Raw genomic sequence first — 26,717 nt, 5'->3', positions numbered from 1 at the left:
ACTAGCTTTGAAGCAGAAAAGGGTGAAAAACATTATAGAGTAAGAACCTAAATGGTTTAGTAACTAAAATTTGATGTGGGAAATACATTTATCATTTCCCTCTTTCTCTCTCTCTCGAAAAAAAAGCAGCCTGTAAAACAGTATGAAAATGGTGCAGTCATTTTGGAAAACAGTTTGGAGATATCTCAAAATTTTAAACATAGAATTATTATATGACCCAGCATTTCTGCTCCTAGGTATATACCCAAGGGAATTGAAAACATATTCACAAGAAAATTGGTACACATATTCACAACAGCATTATTCATAATAGCCAAAAGGTAGAAACAATCCAAATGTCTAATAACTACTGCATGGATAAGTAAAAAGTGGTATATCTATACAATGGAATTTTATTCAGCCAAAAAAGGAATGAAGTGCCGATACATGTTACTCATGGATAAACCTTGAAAACATTATGCTCAGTGAAACAGTCACAAAAGTCCACATACTGTATGATTCCATTTATATGAAATGTCCAAAATAAGCAAAGAGACACAAAGTAGATTAGTGGTTTCCAAGGTCTGGAGGAGTGACTGCTAATAGGTACAAGAGTTTCTCTTTGGAGTGATGAAAATGTTTTAAAATTGATTATGGTCATAGCTGAACAACTCTGTGAATATACTAAAAACCACTGTATTGTACGTTTTAAAAGGGTAAATTTTATGTTATGAATTTTATGCTAAGGTAAATTATACCTTTAAAAAAAGGCTAAGGAATATAACATTGTATATGATATGACTCAAAATTTGTGAAAAAAAAAGTATATGCATAGAGTAAAGATTGAAAGGAAATTTACTGGCTATTCTTTGGTGGTTCGATTACAAAAACTATTTTTTCTTTTTCTCTTTTTTGTATTCTCAATTTTGTAAACAGATACACAAATACTAAAATTTGAAAAATCGATTACTTTAAACATTTTTTATATTACCTACCACATTCTATCCCAGAATCTAAAATAAGAAGGTATTTAATTTAGCATATAATGCTATTCCTAGTTATTTAATGTTTCAAAAAACATAATTTCATGGCCTTTGAAAAGAGAATAATAAATTCTGGGTGATCTTCCAACCACATTTAAAAACCACTAATCTAGTCTGACCCTCTAATCTCTTTTTTTTCAACCCTCTCTTTTTAATGTTGATAAAATCCAAGAGTGATTAGTATAAATTTAAGTATATGGTGCTGCTTTTCAAAATGAAAGGAACAAAAAAAAATGGATCTTTAGCTTTCAGAAAATTCATACCTACTGAGGTAGGAAAGAGTTTGCTAAAATATGTATATATAATCTTGCTGTACAGATATCCATAGACTAGCCAGGCTACAGAAATCCACTGATGCAGACCACTGAGTTGGGCAATGCCTCAGGATGGCAAACCGGTATGTGGCTACAACAGTGATACAACCACTCAAATTCACATAAAATCATGTAATGCCTTGAATGATTATTTAATCCTGTGTGCATGTCTTGCCTTCCCAAATGATAGTAGGGTCTCTATGAGCAGGTATCACAGAGAATCCCCATGGAGCTAGCTCAAGGTAAGAGATGCTCTAAAACAACTTGAAGAGAAAGGCCATGAATTTGTTATGCACCGCATGAGGCACTGAGGAGAGATCCATAAACTACTTCATTACCACTCACATAACTCTATGAGGTATTATAGGTGGGGAAACTGAAGCTCAGAGACGTTAAATAAACTGCCCAGGTTACAACAGAAAGATTTTAACCCAGGAAGTATAACTGAAAAGTAAGACAGAAAAAAAAAAAACATTTAGTATGATTCAGGCAATGTTCTATGTTTTACTAATTTATCCACGTAATTATTAGCTTATTTGCAATATATCATTAACTTAATCCTCAGAGCAATCCTATGATATAGGACCAACTATTATCCCATTATATTGCCTCCTTTTATAATAAAATGATTCATATTCCTCTTTCAGACCACAGCTCTCAAATTTCAGTTCTTCAAAAATGATTCTGTAGGGGACTTCCCTGGTGGTGTAGTGGTTAAGAATCTGCCTGCTAATGCAGGGGACACGGGTTTGAACCCTGGTCCGGGAAGATCCCACGTGCCGCAGAGCAACTAAGCCCGTGCGCCACAACTACTGAGCCTGCGCTCTAGAGCCCACGAGCCACAACTACTGAGCCGGTGTGCTGCAACTACTGAAGCCTGCGAGCCTAGAGCCTGTGCTCCACAACAAGAGAAGCCACCTCAGTGAGAAGGCCGTATACCGCAATGAAGAGTAGTCCCCGCTCGCCGCAACCAGAGAAAGCCCACACGCAGCAACGAAGACCCAACGCAGCCAAAAATAAATAAATAATACACAAGTAAATAAATTTATTTTAAAAAAATGACTGTAATCTACGTAGGCTTGCCCTTGTATTCTCTGATTGAGCAGGGCATTTTAGTTTCACCTGAATAATTTGTGTGGTCACTTAATTTTTGTCTGTTCGCCCCAGTGGACTAAAAGCAGTAGAAGGGAATGTTATTAACGGCTCAGGTAATTCTGAATACTGTAAGAGAGAAACCCTGAACTCTCAGGAGTTTCAGAGAGTAGTTTATTTCCTGACCACACAGTCAGTTGTGGGCGCTCAGCAGGAAGATTTCTATGTGGTGATTCAGGAACCAGGCTCCTTGCATACTGCCCTCTGCCTCTCCTAGGACCTCCTAGACCTCAGCGTGGTGTACTTCACTTCTGTCCACGTTCCACTGGCCAAAACTCAGGTTCACGGATGCACAGGACTGCAAGGGAGTCTGGGAACGTGGTCTAGCTGGCAGCTGAAGAGGAAGGGAAATAGGTTTGGTAACAGCAAACCAAACTCCTTCACAGAATAGACCACATGTGTGCCTTTTCATCTTCTGATACTGTAAAAGACTGCAGAAATGAGGGGTGATCCCCCCTTCCACGTGACCTCTTGTTTCACCTAGCAGGGCATCTTTAATTTCCACGACAGAGACAAGGCCCCACCAGACTATAAGCTCTACAATAGAACCTGGGTCTGTTTTGTTTTGTTCATGATGGTATGCCCACAGCTAACAAACTTTTTAAGGGTCTGTAAAAAATGATTAAGTCCTGAAGAAATAATTTATAGGCTAAAATATGAAAGAGAAAACTACAATATAAAGATTAATAAATGAAATTTCCTCAAAAGGTAACATCCTGTCGATTAGTTAACTACAAGTTCACTCTACATGGTCATGTAGAAATTTAAAACAGCTAAAATCACAGGAACCAAACGATTTATTATTTTAAAAACTCAAAATGATAAAAATCCCTTCACAAACATAGAGCAAAAGCTATACTTAAAATGGTTGGGACTTCCCTGGTGGTGCAGTGTGTAAGACTCCATGCTCCCAATGCAGGGGGCCCGGGTTCGATCCCTAGTCAGGGAACTAGATCCCACATGCATGCTGCAAACAAGAGTTCGCATGCCACAACGAAGGAGCCAGCAAGCCACAACTAAGGAGCCCTGGAGCCGCAACTAAGGACCCCACATGCTGCAACTAAGACCCGGCACAACCAAATACATAAATAAAGTGGTTTATATGGTACAGGGAAGGGATTCAAAAATAAGAGTGTGTCATGAATCGAGTGGAAATCATCATCAAACAGCCCTCTTATACAGCACTGGTCTCACAAAAGGTATGTAGTCATCATTATTAAACATGTTATGTTTTAGAATGACAATGGTGACATTTGGAATTCTTAACTGAAATCCCATAAAAGCAGAGGTCTGAGGGGAAGAAGGAAATTGAGGGTTTAGTGACGATGCACTGGAGTAAAGATAAGAAAAGGAAACAATTGTGGAGTTGGATTTAACCCTGGTCCCTCTCTTTCCGCAAACTCTTCCTGGAACCACCAGCTTAGCAGGGAGGATCTGGCACCACTTCATTTACAGACTGTACAGAGAATCTGTATTTTTTTCCTGTTTGCTTAGGATTGATTTCATCCTTGTTGGCTGGAAAGATCAGTAAGGCCAAGATCTACGGCTGACTGTCCCCTTCCCTCACATGGTAAGACTTTCTTAACTACATCCTGAGACACTCAAACTTGCATTTTTCTCTTGATGATTTAATCATTTGTACTGACACTCTCACTGCCTGTTTCTTCAACCTGGATTCTGACAATTTACAAATCTGAATCTCACGTTCTGACCATTTACTTTTTGTAATTTAAAATACTAGGGAAAAAAGAAAGAAAGAAACTAATGTGGCCACGCTGTAAAACTTCTGTTTTCCAAATCTGCTCTATTCTTCAACTTCATTCAGAGGCTAGAAGGCTGGCTCTTACTATGGTGACTAGGACTTTGGCAGCCCCAGTTTCTAGCTGGAATGCAAAATTCCAAATCCCTATCCCCGGCCTTCATTCAATAACTGGGAGGATATTTCTAAGACAGAGCCCTCACTCTGGAGCAGGCTGGAACCCAACCCCTATAACTTCGCAATGCAATTCAACAAGCCCTTCTTTAGTCCCTGCCGAAGGCACGCCGGCAGATGCAAAGGCTAATATATGAGAGCAGGTCAAGAGGTGTACAATCCAGGAGGAGAAACGGCCTCTACACAACTACCATTTAGCAGAGTAAAAACATCATGCACACTAACTAAGGTACTGTAGTAAGATATTATAAGATACCGTAGTATGTACAGTATTTGCTCAGATGTGGAAAGTACAATAAGCTATTACAGAACTTCACATTTTAGTATTATTTTTCATAGTAGTCATAGAGATCATAATCATAATAGCAGCAGTTCAAATTTGCTGGAACAACTGCTATGTGCTATGTTTAGTGCTTTTCAGATATCCAATCTTCACGACTCTCTGCATTAGGTGCTATTTTCATTATTCTCATTTTACAGGTGAGAAAAGTGGACACTTAGAAAGATCAAGTAAATTGCTGAAGGCTCCACTGCGAGTTAACGGTGGAGCCGGGACTCCTTCCAGAGCCCAACTCTTGACTGCTTGCTCTGCTGCCTGTATAACACATTCCACTATTATGAAAACTCAAAGAAATGAAGATCCTTCCAGAAGTTTTCCCTTTGGAAAGCACTCCTCGGGACAGTACACTTCAGGTTCACCGGGAGGATTCAAAAGCACGCCATGGCAATTAATCAGGGATGGCAAACGGCTTATTGCAGTCCAGACTTTTTCAATTTGCTAGCACCAAATAAATGTTTAGTTATGGAGTTGAAGAATAATAAAATAAGAATGAAACCTTGGGGAAATAATATGAATCACACCTTAAGACTATATTTTTCTAGCCTTCCAAAGTCATTGCTCTTTATATTTAAAGGCAACTCCTGGTTAACTAGGAGTGAGACTTGATGCTCACTACCTTTATGCCCAAAGCAATCATTAATTTTTCAGTCCAAGTAGGAAAAGACACTTTGGACTTTCTTTTCTTTCTTTCTTTCTTTCTTTTTTTTTAATTAAAAGAAGGAGGGGGAAAAAAAAGAGTTCTCTGCCCTTGTGCTTAAGGAAATAAAATACAATATGTTAAAGTTGCAATGTGGAGTGCCAACATAATTTCAACTTTCTCCAAACACATCTGTAAAAGAAATTACCCATAAAAATACTCCACAGCAAATTTGAGAGTCAGGTGATACAAAGTAAGAGAATTATCTGCTGCTAGGGCCCCTCTCTGTCTTCCCTGGCCTCCCCATACTACAGAGCCTTCACTCTCTAAGAAGGAGGAGATGGCAGAGGGACTCACACATATCTTTTCTCAAGCTTTTCTTTATTATCTCTTCATGATGTTGTATTAAGCGGGAAAAAGGAAGTAGAAAAATAGATATCAGAGAGCTCCTTCAAAGGTTACTAGTAATGCTTCTTGTCAAATACAACTGAATTGAACTTTGAAGACTTTGTTTTTGGTTTCTCACAGAAGGTTTCCATTTGGGCCTTCTCCCTCCAATCCCCGATTAATTAATCATTAGTCAAATAAATATGGACAGAGAACCTGTCTTATGCAAAGTGTTTTTCTAGGTAGAAAGGGTTACAAAGTTCAATAAGAAAGCCATGGCCTCCAGAAGCTTAAAACCTATTAGAATTCATAGGAAAAAATCTGGAACCAGAACCAGCAAACTGTTAACTTGGGGTTGGGACAGGGGTGGGAGATTAGGCAAGGAAGAATCAACTACTTGTAAATTTTTATACACAATTTTTTCCTTTCAAGGAACGTGTATTGCTTTTGTCTTTTTTTAAATTTAAAGCCTAGTAAGGGAGATAATATATAAAAATACAAAGGCATCCAAGAAGTACATCAGATGACCAAAAACCTACCCATAGGTCTATAGATGGTTTGCTTGTCACTGTTCACTTTTAATCATGTTGATGAGAATGAAATGGAGCAAGACCCTATGGGGTCTTCTCAGGACAAACCCCCCTACCCATGTCCTCCACCTGCCTTTTGTCTGTAGAGAAACTTAAGTTAAAGAATAAATTTAATCATGGAAGTGAGAAAATGCAAAAGCAAAGGAAAGCAGTCAAACAAGATCAAATAATAATAGTTTAGTCAATAAACAAAGTCAAAGACCTTTAGAAGTTCCTCCTCAAAAGCTAGAGATAATATTCTGAGCCATATCGTTTGAGCTGTCTTGTAGATACTGAAATCCCCACCAGGTGGATGAAGTTGACTACATGATGACCAGACTGTACCCATGACATAAGCTGCCACAATTCTGGGAACTGGCCTCAAAGAAATGGGAACGAACTGATCCTGGGACTGAAAATTAACTGTACTTAAACAATCAAGATGACACTGATCAGACCACTGACTAATTTCAAGACAACTATCAGAGCTGACTGTGCTGTTCTGCACATAGTCCCCTCCCTCTACCTACACACCCCTGAAGCAAGCTCTTTCCTACTGATCAGCAGGTGAGAGTTGGTCTTTGGACATGAGTCCACCCTCTCCCCTGGTTGTCAGCCTCCAGAATAAAGCCAACTTTCCTTTCTACCAACATTTGCCTCTCAGGTATTGGTTTCTGAGTGGCAAGCAGCCGGACCTGAGTTTCGGTAACAAGAATATGGATGTTTAACTATCCTCCAGCATTATGGACTGTATTCTTAAGGACTGTATTCAGTCTCAGCACATTTCAACTCTGAATCCAGGTTTATTTTACTAACGGTGATTTTAGGTTTGACTAATAGTGCTCTTATGATAAAGAGTGTACTTTCATAATGCCCGTGGGTCTCCAACACTGCCCTGTGTTTGTCCAGGGCTAGTTCTGGGATGTGTATGCTTACCACCAAAATGTAAGGAATGATGTATCCTTTTGATGAGCATAATTTCTTTTCAGATGGATCAGTTTCTCTTAAAATGAGCTAACAATGGTGAAGCAGGTGTTTGATCACCCAGATACACCAATGCGACTGGCAAAGTCTTAAAGCACATTCTTACTCATGAAAGGCTGTGAATCTCTTCTGCAATTACGATTTCAATTTCTTCTAAGTAGCTCTGCAGGTCCATGAGCTTAAGAACAGGTATAAACGGTGGAGTTATACATTCCCTATATGCCTCCTGATAAAATATCACCTAATCAGAGAATTCTTCTCTCATCTCTCTTATTAAAATAGCATCTCTTTTCCCTTTATCCTCTATTTATGTATCCTGTTTTGTCACATATCACCATCTGACTATATGATATCTATTTATTTGTGTTTTGCCTATGGTATTTTCCCCTCTACTAGAACATAACAGAGACTATTGATTGTCCTTCATTATCCACTCTCCCCTGGACTCAGAGCCCTTGAATTTATCTGAGTATATGATCTTTCAGAATCAAGACTATATTTCCCAGCTTCCCTTGGAGCTAGGTAGTGTCCATGTAACAAAATTCTGGCCAATGGAATATTTTGGAAAGTGATGTGGACAATCTCTGGACAATACAGTCCCTTAAAAGGAGTGGGCATGCCATTTCTTCCTGCTTTTCTTTTTCCTACTGTTGAGAACATGGACGAAGTGTTGAGCCATCTTGGACCATGTGAATGAGGGAAATACACCAGATGGAGCCTGGGTCCCAGAATGATGTGGTAGGGCAGAATTTTAAAATAACCACAGAGCACTCTTAAATGACAAAGAAACACTTCTATCTTATTTATATAACTTTTAAAAATCTATTTATTTTATATATTTATTTTTGGCTGCATTGGGCCTTCGTTGCTGCGCATGGGCTTTCTCTAGTTGAGGTGAGCTGGGGCTACTCTTTGTTGCAGTATGCAGGCTTCTCATTGTGGTGGCTTCTCTTGCTGTGGAGCATGGGCTCTAGGTGCGCAGGCTTCAGTAGCTGCAGCCCACAGGCTCAGTAGTTGTGGCTCGTGGGCTCTAGAGTGCAGGCTCGGTAGTTGTGGCGCACGGGCTTAGTTGCTCTGAGGCATGTGGGATTTTTCTGGACCAGGGCTTGAACCCATGTCCCCTGCATTGGCAGGCGGATTCCACTGCACCACCAGGTAAGCCCCTTCTATCTTATTTAAGCCATTTTTATTTTTGGTCACTGTTAAAGACAACAGAACCTATATCCCAACTAATACACTTCAAGAGGGCAGGGGCATTTCTGTTTTGTTCATTATTTCTCTAGTTCATTAATAGAACCTGGCACATAGTAGTATTAGCTAAATAAATAACTGCTGAATGAATGAGTGAAACAATAAATGTTCAAATGCTATGTCCAATTGGACTTTGAATATCTTAACTTGTTTGAGCAAATCAGCATTATGCTTACTTTTATTTGTTTGGTTTGGATTTTGCTTTTACCTTAGCATCTTTTAATTCAGTATATTCAGATGTCTTGTCCCATTAGCAAGAAAACGATGCATTTCAAACCACTCACTAATTCATAAAGCCTTTTGGTCCCCAAGCATCCTTAATCTGAAAAAGTAGTTGAGGAGATCTTTTCAACAAGTTTCCATTGCCTAGCCATCTGACGGCATTAAAATAAACTAAATGTTAATACTCTGTTTCAACTTCTTCCAAGTATCCCATCCCGTAAACTGGCAATAGTTAAGAGCAAAAACACATACGTCATTAACAACGTTGATGGTTTTCTCCATCACATCATACTATGAACCTGGCCTACACTTTCTCCTAAAGAAGAATGAAATGGAAGTTGGTTATCCCAAACATTTCTTTGACTTACACAAACTCTTGGACACCTCTTACTCCCTCCTTTCCTTGCATATGACTCTGTGTTTACATGTTTAGGAAAAACTTCTCAGATTTCTTCATGGCAAGTAGTTATACCCTATTAGTACATATTTGCTAGATGATAATTATTTTGTAAAACTTTTTTGGCAAAAATCTTCTGAGTATTGCAATTAGGGTTCAACTCACAGGCTATAAGTTTTGAATCCCTGACGGAGTAACTTGGTATATTGTGGTAGCCTAAGAAAGGTTCACGAAAGGGATGGGATGTACTTAACAAGGTTTTATAAAATGGCCAGAATCTTAAGTAGTGAAGTGAGGGGGACATGACAGGAAGAGAGAACCAGATCAGGCAAAGGCTTTAGAGGCTAGTAGGGAACAGAATAGCACTATTCATAATAGTTTCAAACTGAGAACAACTCAGTGGAATGGATGAAGAGTAGGCTATTCCTGAAATGGAATGGAATATGTAGCAAGTTGCAATGAAAATGCACAGACTACAACTATATGAAACAATATGAAGGAGTCCTACAGATAAAATGTTGAGTAAAAGAAGACCTACAAAATAGTACCTACTATGAGTTCATTTACATAAAGTTAAAAAATAGGCCAAATGGTGTCAGAAAACAGGATTGATTACTTTGGGAGGAGGCAAAAAGAGAGAGACTGGAAGAGAATACAAGGTAAGCTTCTGGGGTGCTAATGATCCATTTGTTGATTTTGGTGCTGGTTACATCACTGTATTCGCTTTGTGAAATACAGTGAGTTGTACACTTTGTATGGTTTGTATATTTCTCTGTAGGTATGTTATACTTCATAATAATAATAATAATAATAAAGAGCAAAGGACCAAGAATAATAAGGACACTTCTGAAAAGCAGTTGTTAGGATTTCCTAATGTTACTGGCACAGTGATGGATGAATTATCCAATGAATTATATTAGAGGGCTCAGAGAAGACCAATGCATATGTGGAATTTTGGTATATGACAGGGGTGGCATATCAGATTAGAGCTGGAAAATGGATACCTGTGTGGAAATAGATTAAAATGGGATCCCTGCCTCACACCATATACAAAATCAAGGATTTAAATGGATTAGGGAATCAAATGTCAACAACAAAACTTTATAACTCTTAGTAGAAAATACAAGTGAATCTTTTAGACTTCAGGTAGAGAAAAATTTCTTTAAAAAAAGCACTGACTATAAAATAAAACTTTACTAACTTTTACTATGAAAATTAAGAATTTTGTTTTTCAAAGGAAATATTACAAAAAAGAAAAGACAATTTAAAACTGGGGGGAAATATTAATAATACACACAAACAAAAAAGGATAATATCAGGAATATATAAAGAACTACTATAAATCTATCAGAAGCACAAGCAAACCAATAGAAAATGGGCAAAAGATGGGAGGCATTTCACAGAAAAAGAAACACAATGACAATATGAAGATATGGCTAGCATCATTAGTGATCAGAAAAATGCAAAATTAACCATAGACAAATACTTTTAAACCTGCTTGATTGGCAAAAACAACAAGTGGAAAAATATCAAGTAGTAGAAAGGATACAGATCCAGAGATTACACATCACTGGGGTGGGTGTGAAGTCTAACCTGGTATAGACACTTTAGAAAACAGCCACTATCTTCCAAATTAAATATTCACATACCCTATGTTCTAGCAATTCTACTCCTAGGTATACAGTTGACCCTTGAACAACAGGTGGTCAGGGATGCTGAACTGCACCCACCCAACCCTGTGCAGCTGAAAATCTGTGTGTGACACATCCATCTTTGGATTCAACCAACCCGAATATGTGTAGTAACATAGTATGTATTTATTGACAAAATCTGCACATAAGTGGCCCTGTGCAGTTCAAGCTCCTCTTGTTTAAGGGTCAACTGTATATCCAGGAGGACATTTTGGACATGAAAACGAGCAACATATACAAAAATGGTCACAGAAGGTCAGTTTAAAATAGTAAAAAACATGGAAACGATTTAAATGTCCATCAACTGGAGGATGCATGAGTAAACTATGATATATTCAGAGGAATATTTATATCAATCAAAGCAAATGAACTACCGCAACATAGAACAGTACGAATGCAACTGAGAAATATAATGTTTTTAAAAAGTCTCAAAAGATTACACATAGGCATGCCTTCATGTAAAGTTCAAAACAACGGAAATTTAAAATGCATAGCTTTTTTATCAAAGTGAAATTCACATAACATACAATTAACTAACCATTTTAAAGTGTACAATTCAGTGGCATTTAGTAAAAATGTATAGTTCTTAAGAATACATGTAGATGCAACAACATTGTATAAAAAGAAAAGTAAGGGAATAATGGAAAGGATTGAGGATAATAGTACTTGGGTTGGGGGGAAAGGGGATAGGCAGAGGTATGAGAGGGCCAAAAGAGGGTATACAGGGTACTTCAAGGCCCTAGCTTTACTTTTGGCTGATAAATTTATTTTTTTATTTATTATTTTTTTTGAAAGGAAAAAATAAAAATGTCTTTATTTGTGATGACATGATTTTCAAGGTAGAAAATCCCCCAAAACTGACCCCCCAATAAGGAAAAGTGAGTGTAATAGAAAGGATGCAGGATACAAGGTTAATATATACAAAAGTCAAATGCTTCCTATATATGAGCAAGGAACAGTTGGAATTTGAAATTTTAAAAAATACCATTTACAATATACCTCAAAAATTAAATACTTAGCTATAAGTATAAAATATATACAGGACCTATATGTGGAAAACTACAAAACGCCAACAAAAATTCAAAGAAGATCGAAATAAATGGAGATATATTCCATGTTCATGGACAAGGAGACAACACTGTTAAGATGTCAGTTCTTCCAACCTGATCTGTAGATTCAGGGCAATCCCAATCAAAATCCCAGTAAGCTATTTTGTAGAACTCAGGAAACTGATTCTAAAGTATATATGGAAAGGCAAAGGGCTTTTAATAGCCAACACAATACAGGCATACCTTGAAGATGTTACAGATATGATTCCAGACTGCTGCAATAAAGTGAATATCACAATAAAGCGAGTTGCACAAATTTCTTGGTTTCCCAGTGCATATAAAAGTTACATGGTATTGGGCTTTCCTGGTGGCTCAGTGGTTAAGAATCCACCTGCCAATGCAGGGCACATGGGTTCGAGCCCCGGTCCAGGAATATCCCACATGCTGTGGAGCAACTAAGCCCATGTGCCACAGCTACTGAGCCTGCGCTCTAGAGCTTGCGAGCCACAACTACTGAGCCTGCGTGCTACAACTACTGAAGCCCGTGTGCCTAGAGCCCGTGCTCCATGGCAAGAGAAGCCACCATAGTGAGAAGCCCGTGCACCACAATGAGGGCCCCCACTCGTCGCAACTAGAGAAAGCCAGTGCACACCAACAAAGACCCAATGCAACCAAAAATAAATAAATTAAATAAATTAATTTTTAAAAAGTTATATGGTATTTGTCCAAATGATTTCAACATTTACACTATACTGTAGTTTATTAACTATGCAATACCATTATATATAAAAAACCAATGCACATACCTCAGTTAAAAAATTCTTCATTGCTAAAAAATGCTAACCATCATCTATTCGGCTGATAAGTTTATGACTCTTATTTCATTATTGAAAATGGCCAACTACAAGAACAAACACATAAACAAACTGGTCCTCTGCCTCCTCACATCAACAGGTGTTGTCAAAAACTTTTTGCAAAGTATAGAAGGTAATTTTACATCACTTTAAGTTTTAGGTGAAGTAATGTCTTCAGGGGAACAATCACTAAGGCAAAATGGCAGAAGGCCTCTGAAATCAACGTTATATTTGGAATAAGTCACATGGACTCCTGCAAGTGAGAAAGGTGGTCAGTCTTCTTGTGATGGAATATTTTGCTTTCTCACTGCTGGAAGATGAGCAATCCCAACACCTAGCAGGACTCAGCAGATAACCCACTTCCTCCAGGAAGTCTTCTCAGGCTACACAAAACTTCCTCCCACTCTTACAGCAGACACTATACCCCACAATTTAGAGTTATTTCGTCAGGGTCCCTAAAGAAAAATCTCTATTTATGGGGAGATAACACAGAGTTTTGGTTAAAAATTGACGTTTGAGAAACAACAATAGTGCCAGGTACTGTCTAAATGCTTTAAAATTAAGAACATTATCATTAACATATGTTATCATTTAACATATAACGACTTATTTTTACAACCCAAAGAAGTAGGTCAAACTATTATCCCCAGTTTAGAGATGAGGGAACAGAGGCACAGAGAGGTTAAGTAACTTTCATTAGGTCACAGAGCTAGTAAGTATAGAGTCAGAATTTTAACCCAGGCACTCTAGCTCCTGAGCTCACTTAACCACTGTGGTGCCTTAAGCCTTCAGTAACTTAACTGACATAATACAATCAATTCAGCCCCATACCTATGGGTCAGAAATAGTGTTTGGCTTCTGGCACAGGGGAGAAGAGTTGGCTTGAGAGCCTGGCTCTGAAATCGATGCCTGACCAGACCTGGGCAAGGCCTCTGCCTTTCTTTGAGCCTCAGTTTCCTTTTCTGTAAAATGAAAGGCTGGACTTGATGGTCTCCACGGCCCTTCCAGTGCTAACGTTTTATGAGTCTGGGATTCCTGGCTGGATTCCTTGCAGCTCAGGCCATACTAGCTCTTCCTGGGCCAGGTCTGGCCCCTCCCGCTGGGCTCAGTGTCTCACAGTTGGCGCTGCTTCCCATAAATAAGAGAAAAAGAACAAGGGGGAAGTATCCTCCTGAGAGACTGGGAGGGATCCCACGGCTGTTCTGGATGCTTTGAAGAACTTACAGTCATTAACCAGAGAGAGCTATCTGCCAAGTGAAGGATGGAAAGAACTGGACTAAGGGGAGAAATGAACTCACAAAACTTGGCTACATTCAAACTAAAAGGGCATCTCTGAATACTTAAAGAACTGACAATGTTATTGCAACAAGATGAGCCAGTTTCTTAAAGAACTGAAGACAGAATAAGCTGTGAAACCTGGAATAGACCACAGAACATAGGAAAAACCTGATAAACTATGCACCAACCGAAGTTGTTTACAATCTGGGAAAATGGTGGAATAAATGAAAGATAGCACAGACATACTGGCCTCTACCATTCCACCATAAACTCTTCTAGGCCAGGTGCTGTACCAGGAATCTATGCATCACAGGAACCCTAAAGGCATTAGGTTCAGAATCAGCTGACATTAACAAACCACCTACTATGTGACAGGCTGTTTCACACATTTTTATCCTATTTTAGAGATGAGAAGACAGTCTTTAGAGATCCAGTTTCTAGTTCTGTGTCTTCCACCATTAGCTATGTGGACCTGGTCAAATAGCTTCACCTGTCTAGGGGCTTGGCTACTTTATCTATAAAATGAGGAGCTGAATAAAGTTATAAAAGATGGGCCTTGGGCTTCCCTGGTGGCACAGTGGTTGAGAGTCCGCCTGCTGATGCAGGGGACACGGGTTCGTGCCCCGGTCCGGGAAGATCCCACATGCCGCGGAGTGGCTGGGCCCGTGAGCCATGGCCACTGAGCCCGCGCCTCTGGAGCCTGTGCTCCGCAACAGGAGAGGGCACATCAGTGAGAGGCCCGTGTACGGCAAAAAAAAAAAAAAAAAAAAGATGGGCCTTCCAGCTCAAGAATTCTGTAGTTCATAAAGTTACCAAATACTTATTTTATATTCACCTAGAAAAGCATTCACGCTGGACCAATTTAATTTGTTTATATTTCAGACCATTGGAACTCAACAGATTGCACCATGCTAAGCACATAATGTATGAATCTAAGAGAAAAAACAATTGTAGCTTTGGGCTTCAGTAGGTCTTCTGATTCTCTTCCACATGGTACTACCCAGGATCATCACATATGGTTGAGAGTGTTGCACCCTGTATAAGGGCACCTGGCCAAGAGGGATGAAGAAGATGGGGCCAAATTTCAATCTGCCCTCTGGCATGAGCTTTGTGCTCATGAGGCTGAGTCCAAACCAAAGGTGCGTTATGGGTTTGCGGACGCCTCTGAACTATCCATCAATGCTGAAGGGAAGCTGTGAGCCAGACTGTGAAACAATGGCCAAGTTTGCATTGAAGTTGTTTTATATGCAGGACTTGTAATTTTACCTTTGCTCAAAACATTGCCAGACACCTCGTTTCACCTCTGGTCAGTTTATAAGACCCTCAATAAAACCAATCCTATCTTTCATAGTCACACATCAATACTGACCCAAACCACCATTAACCAGGATGCTTGAATGGACTGTTTTGAAAATTCCAATCCAAGCTCAAAGGATTAAGACATTTTGCATAATGGCAGCATGAACGGAAAACAGAGAGAGCCTTTTGAGATGATTCCTTAGAAAGAGAAAACCCTTATTTAGCTGCACATGTCCTGGTGTTTAAAATAAATCTATTTAATTACCTCACACTTACAAATCATGGTAGCTACCAAATACTTGCCAAAATACAGAAAAACAAAAACTTTGGGAAAAATACTTGCTGGATCCCCATTGTGGGTTTCTAATGTGTTATCTTTACATGTGGACAATTCTTTGCCGCCATTATCAAGTCATTCATTTTGAGACTCCTGATTTTTCTAGCAACAAATTAGATTTGCACTAGTTCACTCACAATGCTTTTCCTTTAAGTTGTGATCCATAACTACCAAGTCTAATCATTCTAGATTTCCTGGGTCAGTCTCAATTTCAAATATTCTGCCCTTCTCTCCTCTCGATAAAAAGTTCCCAGCTTTTTATTTGGAAAATATGGTTGCCACAATAATGGCATTACCCTCACAAAATATCAGTCATGCCAGTCCCACCATCATCACGGTGCCCGTATTTGGTTTGTGGCCATCAGAAGAAGAACTGGCTGGTCCATCCAGGGCCTGAGACCATTTTCATGGCCTAATTGAAGAGAAAAATAATGCATTTGCTACCAAACAAGTTTTGGGTTCACCGATTTAGAACTCAAATGAACTTTCCCCTTGTTCTGGAAGAGAGTCTTTCAAGGCTAAGAAATTACTATTTGATGGAAGGGTACACAATCTGGAAAAACTGAAGTCATGTGGCTTTCCCACTGCCAAACTCCTACATGCTGGCTCTCGAGACACATCCACACTCACTATTAAAGTTTCACCATTTATAATTTGGTGCTAAATCTTTCTGAAGCTAGGCTACTCAGCATGGTCTACTGAAAAAATTGATTCCTTATTCTATCAAAACATAGGGATAAGACCAACTAGGTGTCGGTGATAAAAGTTACCCAGTCTCAAGTTGAAGATGACGTTATTAAAACTAGGCTGGCACCATGAAAGGGAAACCAAAGGTCGGATTTCGACAAGCAGGTTCCACACTCTTTTCTTGCAGCATTTCTGAAAGGATACAGCTGATTCTGGTTTTGTTTTGCTGCGTCTGCAGTAGTTTTTGAGTCCCTTTTTCTCCAGGTACCTCACTCTGAATCCTCAGAGCATGGAGTAATAAAAGTTGTAACTGGGGGGAGATTTCATAGCGTTGGCCAAGCACTTGAATACACAACCAACTCATTTTTTTTCTCCAGCCCCACAACCTTGTGAAGTAGGTGAAAACTTCATTTTAATGGTGTGATTATGGAAAGAAATGTTACTGAGTAATGTTTTTCATACTCAGGTCAGTTGCTCAGAATCCTTGAAGGGTCAGAGAAAACTTGAAATTAAAATGGAAAAATACTGAATTATGTTCCCGCTAGTTTTGGTTATTTCAGTGTGATCATGAATAAGCTATAGATTCCGAGTCAGATGTGTGCAGTTTGCTTTGGACTTTGTTCTTGCTTACTTACTTATAAAACTTTTAAAATGTCCTTCTAAATTACAGCAATTCAGTAAAAAATTCAAACCTTCGGGCTTGGTTTCTTCCCCCTTGCAGGCTGAGTCATAAAAAATAAATCTTAGCCATTTCAATAGCCAACACGCCCCTCACATTAAGAATTGGTATTGTTCCCCACGTCTCCCATTTCATCCAAAGGTCACACCCAACTCACATTTGAAGAAAGAAACAGCTCAAGGATTCATCCAGCTCAACATTTGCACATTTAATAAGAGAGCAGAACCTCTGCCAAGTTACCGGGGTGAGTTACATCAGAATCTTCCAGGGAAACTTCTGAGGAGCTGTTGTGAGCGTGGGTTATGGAGGTAGGCAGACCTGGGTTCAAGTCCTGACACTGTGTGAGCTTGGTCCTGTTACTTATCATGAGCATGAAATGAGGATGTTCATAATATCAGTCTCGTAGACAGTTGCTGTCTACGAGAGGGAAAAGAGCAAAGACATCTGGGAAGCCCAGGGCCTGGCACCCTGTGAGAGCCCACTAAGTGCTTGCTGATGTACTGCTCCAGACATTTCAGGGCTTAGCCAGTGATGAAGCAGCATCTCTCCTCTGTCCTGCCATTACTCCAAGTGTTAGAGTGACAAGTTTCTCTCCAAATCAAACCTCCAGGAGGTAGCTCTGGGTGAGGCAGAACACTCACCCCAAAATCCATGGCTGGGACTTTAATCAGCAAGTCATAGCCTGCTGGGGCTTTTAACAGGAAACATTAATATCTGCAAATCATATACACAGTGTCTGACACAAAGTAGGCAATGAGTCCATGCCTGCCCTCAATTTCCTTTATACCCAAAGGAATTAAAATCCCAGGTCCTAAAGTGACTTGCTTAAGGTCACACAACCAGTTAATAGGAGAGCTGGAACTGGTACTTAGGTCTTTTTTGGGGGTGGGAAGGTGCAACCTTAATACTCTATTATTGAGAGTATTAAGGGGTCAGATGGTTTGAAGGAACTGGCCAAACACCTCCCAAACTCCAACAATGATCTCCTCAACTAACAAACATGGCATGCTGTCCCCATCGCTTTATAACCAACATCATCCTTGACCGTGACTGAGAAACAGAAGCTAGATCCCCTCTGGTCCATGACGGAAATCCGCCTGTACGGACTGGGGGTTCTGAAGGGCAGGGACAGAGCTCATGGGTCTTGACAGGAGGGGGCTTTCTTTCCTCCCTGGCCCATTGCGGATAACAGCAGAATCAGGTGTTCCCTTATAAACACAAAACATTTGGAAACTTTCTCAAGGGTCTTTACAGCCAGTTGAAATGGTGGGCCAGGAACAAGGAGGTCCAAACATGTCCCTTCTTTGTCTTTTTGGCAAAATCTGTGGAGGTGACAAACATGGATCTCTGGGTTCACAGGACTGAAAAAGATCCTTTGGAATATCAATGGAAAATTCTGATTCTGTCCTAGGCACTGCACTAAGGAACTGGTTCCAAGCTCTGAGGGTCAGGGGAAGCATAGCTAACAAGCTTGCACTGGGTCTGGGGAAGGAGAGAAGACACCATAAGTGGGTGGAAACCACCTTTATTCATTTATAATTCAGGGAGTCATTCAAGAAATACGTATTGAGTACTGACTGTCGGAGAAACTCTGTACTGGGATCCGTGGTAGGGGGAGGGGACTGGTAGTAAAGACCATGGAGAGAATGTGAAATCTAAGCTCAGGAAGGAAGGATGGGTAGGAATTCGCCAGGTAGAAAGGGGTGTTCTAAGCCAGGGGAAGGCAAACTTGCTGTAGAGGACCAGATAATAAATATTTCAGTCTTTGCAGGCCATACAGTCTGGATTGCAGCTACTCAACTCTGCTGTTACAGGGAGAAATCAGCTGTAAACAACACATAAAGGAACAGGTGTGACTGTGTTCCAATAACTTTCATTGGTGAAGAGTAAAATTTGAATTTCTTATAACTTTCACATGTTATGAAATATTATTATTCTTGTGATTTTTTTGAACCCTTTAAAAATGAGGAACCAGGGCTTCCCTGGTGGCACAGTGGTTGAGAGTCTGCCTGCCGATGCAGGGGACGTGGGTTTGTGCCCCGGTCGGGGAAGATCCCACGTGCCGCAGAGTGGCTGGGCCCATGAGCCATGGCCGCTGAGCCTGTGCGTCCGGAGCCTGTGCTCCGTAACGGGAGAGCTCACAACAGCGAGAGGTCCGCGTACCGCAAGAAAAAATAAAATAAAATAAAATAAAAATAAAAATGAGGAACCATTCTTAACTTATATTTTAAGAATATCTGTATTAAGGTATATGGGTGTTTAGTCAAGGCCATTCCTGAACTAGGAAGATACTATGCATTTCTAAAGCAAAGATACTCTTAGACCCTCATACCCAGAGCTGGAACTAGGGTGAGACAAGTAAGCTGCCTAGGGCTCAAAATTTAAGGAGGCGCTCACTAATAAGTACAGGGTTGGCACTTGCAAGACCCTGCCTCCTTAAATTTTGCACCCTAGGCACCTGCTTGTCTCAGCCCAGGCCTGGCCCTGCTGCACCTGTGCATGATGGCGCATGTTACTATGAAGTGGTGACATCCTCCTCAATGCCTCCCTGTGATGCACAAGTTTGCAGGAGACAATCTGGTTCCCAGCCACTGCTCTGTGGAGCAGAATTTGGATAATTAGAAAAATGACCTATATGCATGATAAAAAGCTTGGGCAGAAGAGGAAGGAGAAACTAAGCAGACTGGAGTTTGGAGAGAATTGTGGGGAGAAGGAAGATAGAAAGTTTTACTTGAAAATTGTTGCTGGTCGGGTAGTGTAAGAAAGACTAAGAATGAGATCAATATCCAAAGGAAAGGTTTAACAAGATTCACCATGCATTAAAATTGGAAGCCTTCTTTGCTGCCCTCTTGACTTCCATTCATTATATCTATACCTATACATGTATCTAGCTATATATTGCAAATCACAATCTGATAATGGACTTATATCCAAAATACATAAAGAATTCAATAATTAAAAAAATATTTTTTAAATGGGCACAGGATTTGAATAGGCATTTCTCCAAAGATGCATACATGGTCAACAAGCACATGAAAAGATGTTCAACATCACTGGCCATCAGGAAAATGCAAATCAAAACCACAATGAGATATCATTTCATACCCCCTAGGATAGCTATAAGCAAAAAGATGGACACTAAGAAATGTTGGTCAGAACGTGGAGGAATTAGAACGCTTGCACATTGCTGGTGGGAATGTAAAAAGCTGCAGCTGCTTTGGAAAAAGTTCTGGCAGTTCCTCAAAAAGCTAAGCACAATTATATGACCCAGCAATTCCACTCCTAGGTATATACTCAAGAAAATATATGTCTACACGAAAACCTGTACACGAAAGTTCACAGCCAAAAAGCAGGAAAAAAAAACAATGTCCAGCAACTGATGCATGGATAAAGAAAATGTGGTATATTCATACAACGGAATATTATTCAGCAGAAAAAACTCACATAGTACTAATACATGCTATGAACTTGGAACCCTGAAAATATTATGCTCAGTGAAAGAAGCCAGTCACAAAAGACTACATACTATATGACTCCATTCATATGAAAGTCCAGAATAGGGAAATCTATAGACATGGAAAGTAGATTAGTGGATGCTTAGGGCTGGGGGAGGGGGGAAGGGGTGGAGAGAATGGAGGGTGATAGCTAAAGGGCACAGGGGTTTTTTCTGAGGTGATAAAAATGTTCTAAAATTGTGGAGATGATTGCATACATATGTGAATATACCCCAAACCACTGGATTATATACTTTAAATAGGTAAACTGTATGTTACGTGAATTGTATCTCAATAAAGCCATTTTAAAAAGGAAAAAAAAATCAAAGCATTTCTTCTTCCCTCCAAGGAGGTTTATTGGGTTTCAACGTATGGGCTCTCCTTGAAGATCATTGTGTCCTTGTGATGCTGAAGGCAGAGGTGGTTTTCTGCTGAGTTCTTTCTGAGGATTTGAGGGGTGATGGCCTAAATGAGAGGGAAGGGGTTGGGGTTCAAGGGCTGAGTGTTGGGGTTAGGGATTTGGATAACTGAGCTCTGTTAAGACCCTTGTTTAATCTGAGGCTCTGAATGTATCCAGGCCCGCTGCTACAACAAAAAACTACTGGATGGGGCTCTTCAGGGTCAGAAAATGACCCTAGCACCATTGTCCGAGAAGAGGTTTTCAGGGAAGATCCTGCCTGAGCCATGGGTTAGTCTAGTCATGGAGGGTCAGGGGACGGTCACCACCCCCTCCCCCCACTGCCAAAAATGCTTCAATCCTTGAGTGTTGAATCCGCATCACGCCAGGAGGCCTATAAGCCCTAAGGGGACTACTGTACTTGAGTCAGCACCCGGGGGAGGTAGGGAGGGGCGGTGGTGGGGGGGAAGAGGGCCACTTCATCACTCATGACTAAGGGGAAGTCATTCTATGGGCAGCCTGAGTTCCTCCTGTGTAAAAAATGCACAGTGTGGGTTAGATCAGGCCTCCATCTGATGCTCTTATCTTTGCCCATGGGTTCTGATTCTTTTCAGGCCATATTTTAACCACAGCCCATTTCCAGGGATGGGGCAGGCCTCTCCAGCTGCTAATTCTCAGTATGCAGGACATCTGGGGAAAAGGAAGAAAACGAAAAAAATCCTAATCTGATTGTGTCCCAAAGCTAACATAAGAATAACAGTTTATAGCAAAACTTAAAAAAAAAAAAAAAAGAGTAACAGTGGCCATGAATACATTCACCTTAAACTACGGCCCAGGGTCAGTGTTTTTCATTCCTTTTTTTTTTTTTCCTCTTTTGTTGCCAAATCCTAGCCAAAGAGCTGGCGTAACTACCGAGATGTGGAAGTAAATTCATTCTAAACTGCCCCAATGCAGCTAATAAGGGAAAGCTGTCCTATTGACAGCCCATCACATTTTCCACTGATGCACTAGATGTGACTAACCTGCACAGGGGCCGGCCGGGAACTGGATTCCCTTTCACTGTGCTCAGCAGGAAGGGGCCAGCAACGTCCTATACCCATGTCATGACCCTGACATAACCCTTAGTAATGGAAGAGGAGGCCTGGCATGTCCCCAAGCACAGGCTTTCAGCTTACCTGGGCACCCTGTGAAATTTTAATTATTTCAAGGTCCAAACTGTACCCAAGTTGCAGGGAGACCAAATTTCCAGATAAGAAAACAAGACTTGTTGCTGTTTCAACTGCCATCTATTACAACACTGAACAGCAGGGCTCAATGGATATTTGATCATCCATAACAGTTACAACTTAGAAGATGAATTTATTATCGGTTGGTCCCTTTACACATAATAGAGAAAATAAAGAATCCAGGACATATATGCTGACAAAGGCATTTATGTTAAACACTCAAATATTTTTCACTGCCTCTTAAGTTTAATTTTCTCTGCTAGAGAATAGAATAAAATGTGAAGGAGAAAGACACATTTTAGAAGGCAGAAAGCAGAACAGGGAATAGCGACATAGAAGCTGGTTTTTAATTTAGTTTTCCTAGTCTGATTTCTAAAAAGTAAAACTTCATTTTTTCTATTTTGTTGTATATATTCTTTCACGGTAAATCCTCTTGTGGATCAAGGCAGGGAAACAAATGAAGCAATAAAACAGGACCTGGTGGGCTGTCTGCCCTGCCACCTTCACATTCTCCATGTTCCATCATTCAGCGCACGGAGAACTAGGTTACATGAGTGATTCCAGCAGAGGCAGGATCCTCTTGTACTTCATATTCAGAATAACTCTAGGTACTTAAACTCCCCAAAATTCGGGCAAGGGGAGAATTTTTTTTTAAAGGAAAAGCACCTTTAACCAACATTTAACCTGGAGACTTTAGCCACTTGCCAAAATATGCCGTCTTGTTGAGCCAATAAACTGAAAGCAGGCAAGGGGGGTTGTAACTGAATAAGGGGTAGGTTTTAATTTTTTACAGGCAGGAGGAGGAGGATACCAATATGGTTAGTCAGTCAGCAAGCATTAATCCTCATTAATGTCTCCCATTCAAATCCATTCTTCCCTGCACAGCTGTGCAAACATAAATTAATTGGGTCATTTTGACGAAGGCATACAAGAAAAAAAAATTTTAATGTGAGGCAAAGGAACTAATTGGACAAATAACACATACTCTAAACGTGTGGGAGGGATTAAGCAAGCTACCACATCATAGATGGAAGGACATACCTTCAAATGCATACCACGGTAAACATCCCTGTGTGAGAAGGCACCAAAGAGTAGAAGGAGATGGGGACAGTTCATGAAAAAGCGCAAGATAACAGGCCCAGGTGAGAAGAGGGGCCAGGCACCGTGCAGAGGACTTTATGGTAGCATTTCATTTAATCCCCCAAGAACCATTATTCCCAGTTTACCTTTAAGGCAATTAGGGACAAGGAGGTTAAACAACTTGCCCAAGGTCACATGGCCAGTAGGTGCTGGAGTCAAAGTCACAATTTCAATTCAGGGCGACTGACTCCAGAGACCATGATTGTAAGCATGGCACTGTCCTGTTTTCTTAATACTTGGCATCGTGCTTGCACTATGGAGAGTATACAAAAGGTAGGGCCATTTCTTGACCTTAATAAACTTACAATCTGATTGGAGAGCTAGGACGGACACATGAAATAATCAAAGAACAGGAACAGGAGAATAACCTTGGGGGTCTGCAGTTTTTTTAGGTGGAGGATGGAATTTACAGGAGCAGGGGGAAAGGGGCTATAATTCATCTGTGCAACTTTTGAGAAGGATTTCCACCAGACTCAAACTAAAGAATGAGATGCAGAGACAATATGATACTTCAGAAAATACTGATTCATTCCTGCCATGTTTGAGTGTTCAAAAAAGGCTCTCCCTTTCAGAAATTACCCTTAAGAGAGGATAGGAGAATAAGCAACAATGTCCTACTTGTATAGCACAGGGAACTATATTCAGTATCTTTAATGGAAAAGAATATGAAAAATAATATATATATATAAATAAAACAATCACTTTGCTGTGCACCAGAAACTAACACAACATTGTAAATTAACTACAAAAAAAAAGAAAGAACGAACGAACAAACAAATGAACAGGAGGACAATTGGCCCATCCCCCAGCTTCATCTTTAGCGTTAATAAAAATGCCCACAGCCTCCGGGAAGCCCAGACAGAGAGAAGGAGAGAGAAGTTCCTGAGGTTTACTCTGCAGGAGGTGTGGCAGGCTCTCCCAGCCTCCAGAGACTAAGAAGCAGGAAAAAGATGATTTGCATCATCTCTTTGGTTCTTTTCTTTGGAAATTACCCATCCCAAGGCCTCTGACAGACAGAAAGGGACAGGTTTGAGCTAGGGGCCAGTGAACATTCTCAGAAGAAGTGGCAGGGCTCCAGAAACTGGCGGAATGAATAAAGGCATGCCAAAAATTACTCTGAAATTGACATCAGATTCATGACCCTCATGACTGTATAAGTGTGTGGGGAACTCTGATAATGGTTTCAAGCCATCTACTTCCATTTACTTTGCTGTATTTAAATTTCTGTTGTGTTCAATTTCAAGTGTACACGGATTTTAAAATCAATGCATTTTTAAGTGGGTTGACATGTTGCCATCAGCAGCAGTTTCATGGTCAGCACTGGACAAGTCACCATAGTGCAGGCAGGACACACATGCGTGGAATGAGCTTTTTTCTCCTGTGTGGACAAAATTCTGTCAGAAGAGCTGGGGAGCATGTGGGTAGCTGACACCAACTCTTGACTCAGGTTTCATGAGGAACCAGATGAAGATTCAAAACCAAATCCCTTGACACTTGCCGGGTTGAACTGCCCATCAAATGTACAAAGAGAAGGGCCTGCAAGCTGTCACTTTTCAGGCAGGCTCCCAGGGCAGCCCTGACACTCCTGAGAACCAGAGCCGGGTCAGGGAATTTAGGGCAGAGCAAATATTCCCGAAATGTCCTGACCAAAAAGCAAAAAGCTCAGTTTAAGCTCCTGGTCAGTGGTTCTCAACTCCATAGAATCATAGAACCACCAGGGGAACTTAGAGAAATTATTCATGCTGTGCCCTACCCCAGTGATTCTGATTCAGAGGGTCTGGGGTGGAGCCTGGACATTGATTCTAACACATAACCAGGGTCAGAGCCACCGTGTGGAACACGAGAAGTCTGAGATACTAGGAGCATTAGTGAGTGGGGCTACTCAATCAACATCCTGTGAAAAGAACAGAATTCTTTCGTTCCTTTGAAAACTTAATCTAAATTTTATATCTTTCTTGATCTTGAGAAACTAAGAGTGTGAGTTGCCTGGATTACAGGTCCTAGTTATACCACTTACTAGCTAAGTGACTGTGGGCAAGGTACAGAGTTTCCTTGAGACTCCGTTTTCTTAGCAATACAATGGGGTTAATAATCAGACCATATCAGAAGGTAGTTGAGATGACTGCATGAAATCAAGTATGTAAGTTATTTGGCCCAATGCCTGGCACATGTAAAATGCACAATAAACACTGGATCCCATGGTTGATGATGATTAAAATATACTAGTCATGTTTCAATAAAAGGGATGTTCTAGACCAGGTTTTATTTACTGGGCCAGGTTTTAAGGAACTGTGTAAAACTGAAATGCAAGAGTTATAGAAAGGGTTCTTCCATGAAGATCAGTTGAAGAAAGTAGGGCTATTTAGCCAGAGAAGGGAAAAACCGAGATGATACATGGTGCTGGCTTCCGATGCAAGGATCAGGTCCAAGAGTGGGCAGCTAATTGTGTGCATTTCTAAAGCAGGAATCTTAACTTAAACAGGGGGAACTGTGGATAGAACTCAGAGAGCCCAGAAATTTGGATGAAAAAAATTTTTTTTATTAATCTCAAATAGAAATTTAGAATTTCCTTCAATTATGAATGTAAGCAACAAACTTCAGTAATACTGGCAGTACCTGTGATTTTTGTCACCAACAGAAACCACAGATATTTCCATATATTATAGTCATGGAAGAGACCTAAAATAGTATTTATAATTAGGGTGACCAACTGCCCTGGTTTGCCCAAGACTGAGTGGCTTCCCAGAACATGGGACTTGCAGTGCTAAAACTGGGAAAGCCCCAGGTAAACCATTCCCTACTAACATTCATCACTACTTTGAAACTATGATTGTTATCACATTGCTAGATGCCATTATTGCATTATGCCATTACGGTACTCTGCTATATTACAATTTCAAAATTATCTTGATAAATGTATATCCACATAATCTGTGCCTTTTATGATCCTTTGTACTTCGTTTGATGCATTTAAAAGTGCTCTTCTCAGTTTAAAGACTTTACCAAATTGCCAAAAGGGCCTATGGCATAAAAAGGGTGAAGGGGGAAGAAACTGGGAGTATTGGCTAGAAAACGGAGGAAAACAGATTTAAGTTCCTTTAGGCCTTGCAACCTAAGAGCAAACAATGAGCTACATGGTAGAAGAGGACAGAAGCATATATCTCCAAAGGACACAACTAGACAATCAGCTGAGGGAGCCATTTTCCCACTCTCAGTTGTCTCCATCTTATAATCCTCTGTACAGTAACCAGGGGCTCTCCCTAATTTCTCCTATCCTGATGACAAATGTATGTGTATTTTGTTACTTATATTGTGGCATTAACACAATCTTGATAGCTATCAATTCCAGTTACCTGTTAGGTCTACTAGTTTCCAAAA

The 26,717-nt window shown here is 40.3% G+C and overlaps 1 protein-coding gene across 2 annotated transcripts in view; it reads right to left on the bottom strand.

The window, feature by feature from the left end:
• Positions 1–26,717, bottom strand: part of PLCE1 (phospholipase C epsilon 1) — a 312,758-nt gene that overhangs the window by 244,692 nt on the left and 41,349 nt on the right. The gene's annotated exons all lie outside the window — the stretch shown is intronic.

The sequence above is a fragment of the Phocoena sinus genome, chromosome 16, assembly GCF_008692025.1.
Source record: "Phocoena sinus isolate mPhoSin1 chromosome 16, mPhoSin1.pri, whole genome shotgun sequence".
In the NCBI taxonomy this organism is placed as follows: Eukaryota; Metazoa; Chordata; class Mammalia; order Artiodactyla; family Phocoenidae; genus Phocoena; species Phocoena sinus.
Note: the sequence above shows the minus strand (reverse complement) of the source record. Positions and strands in the feature narration are given on the sequence as shown.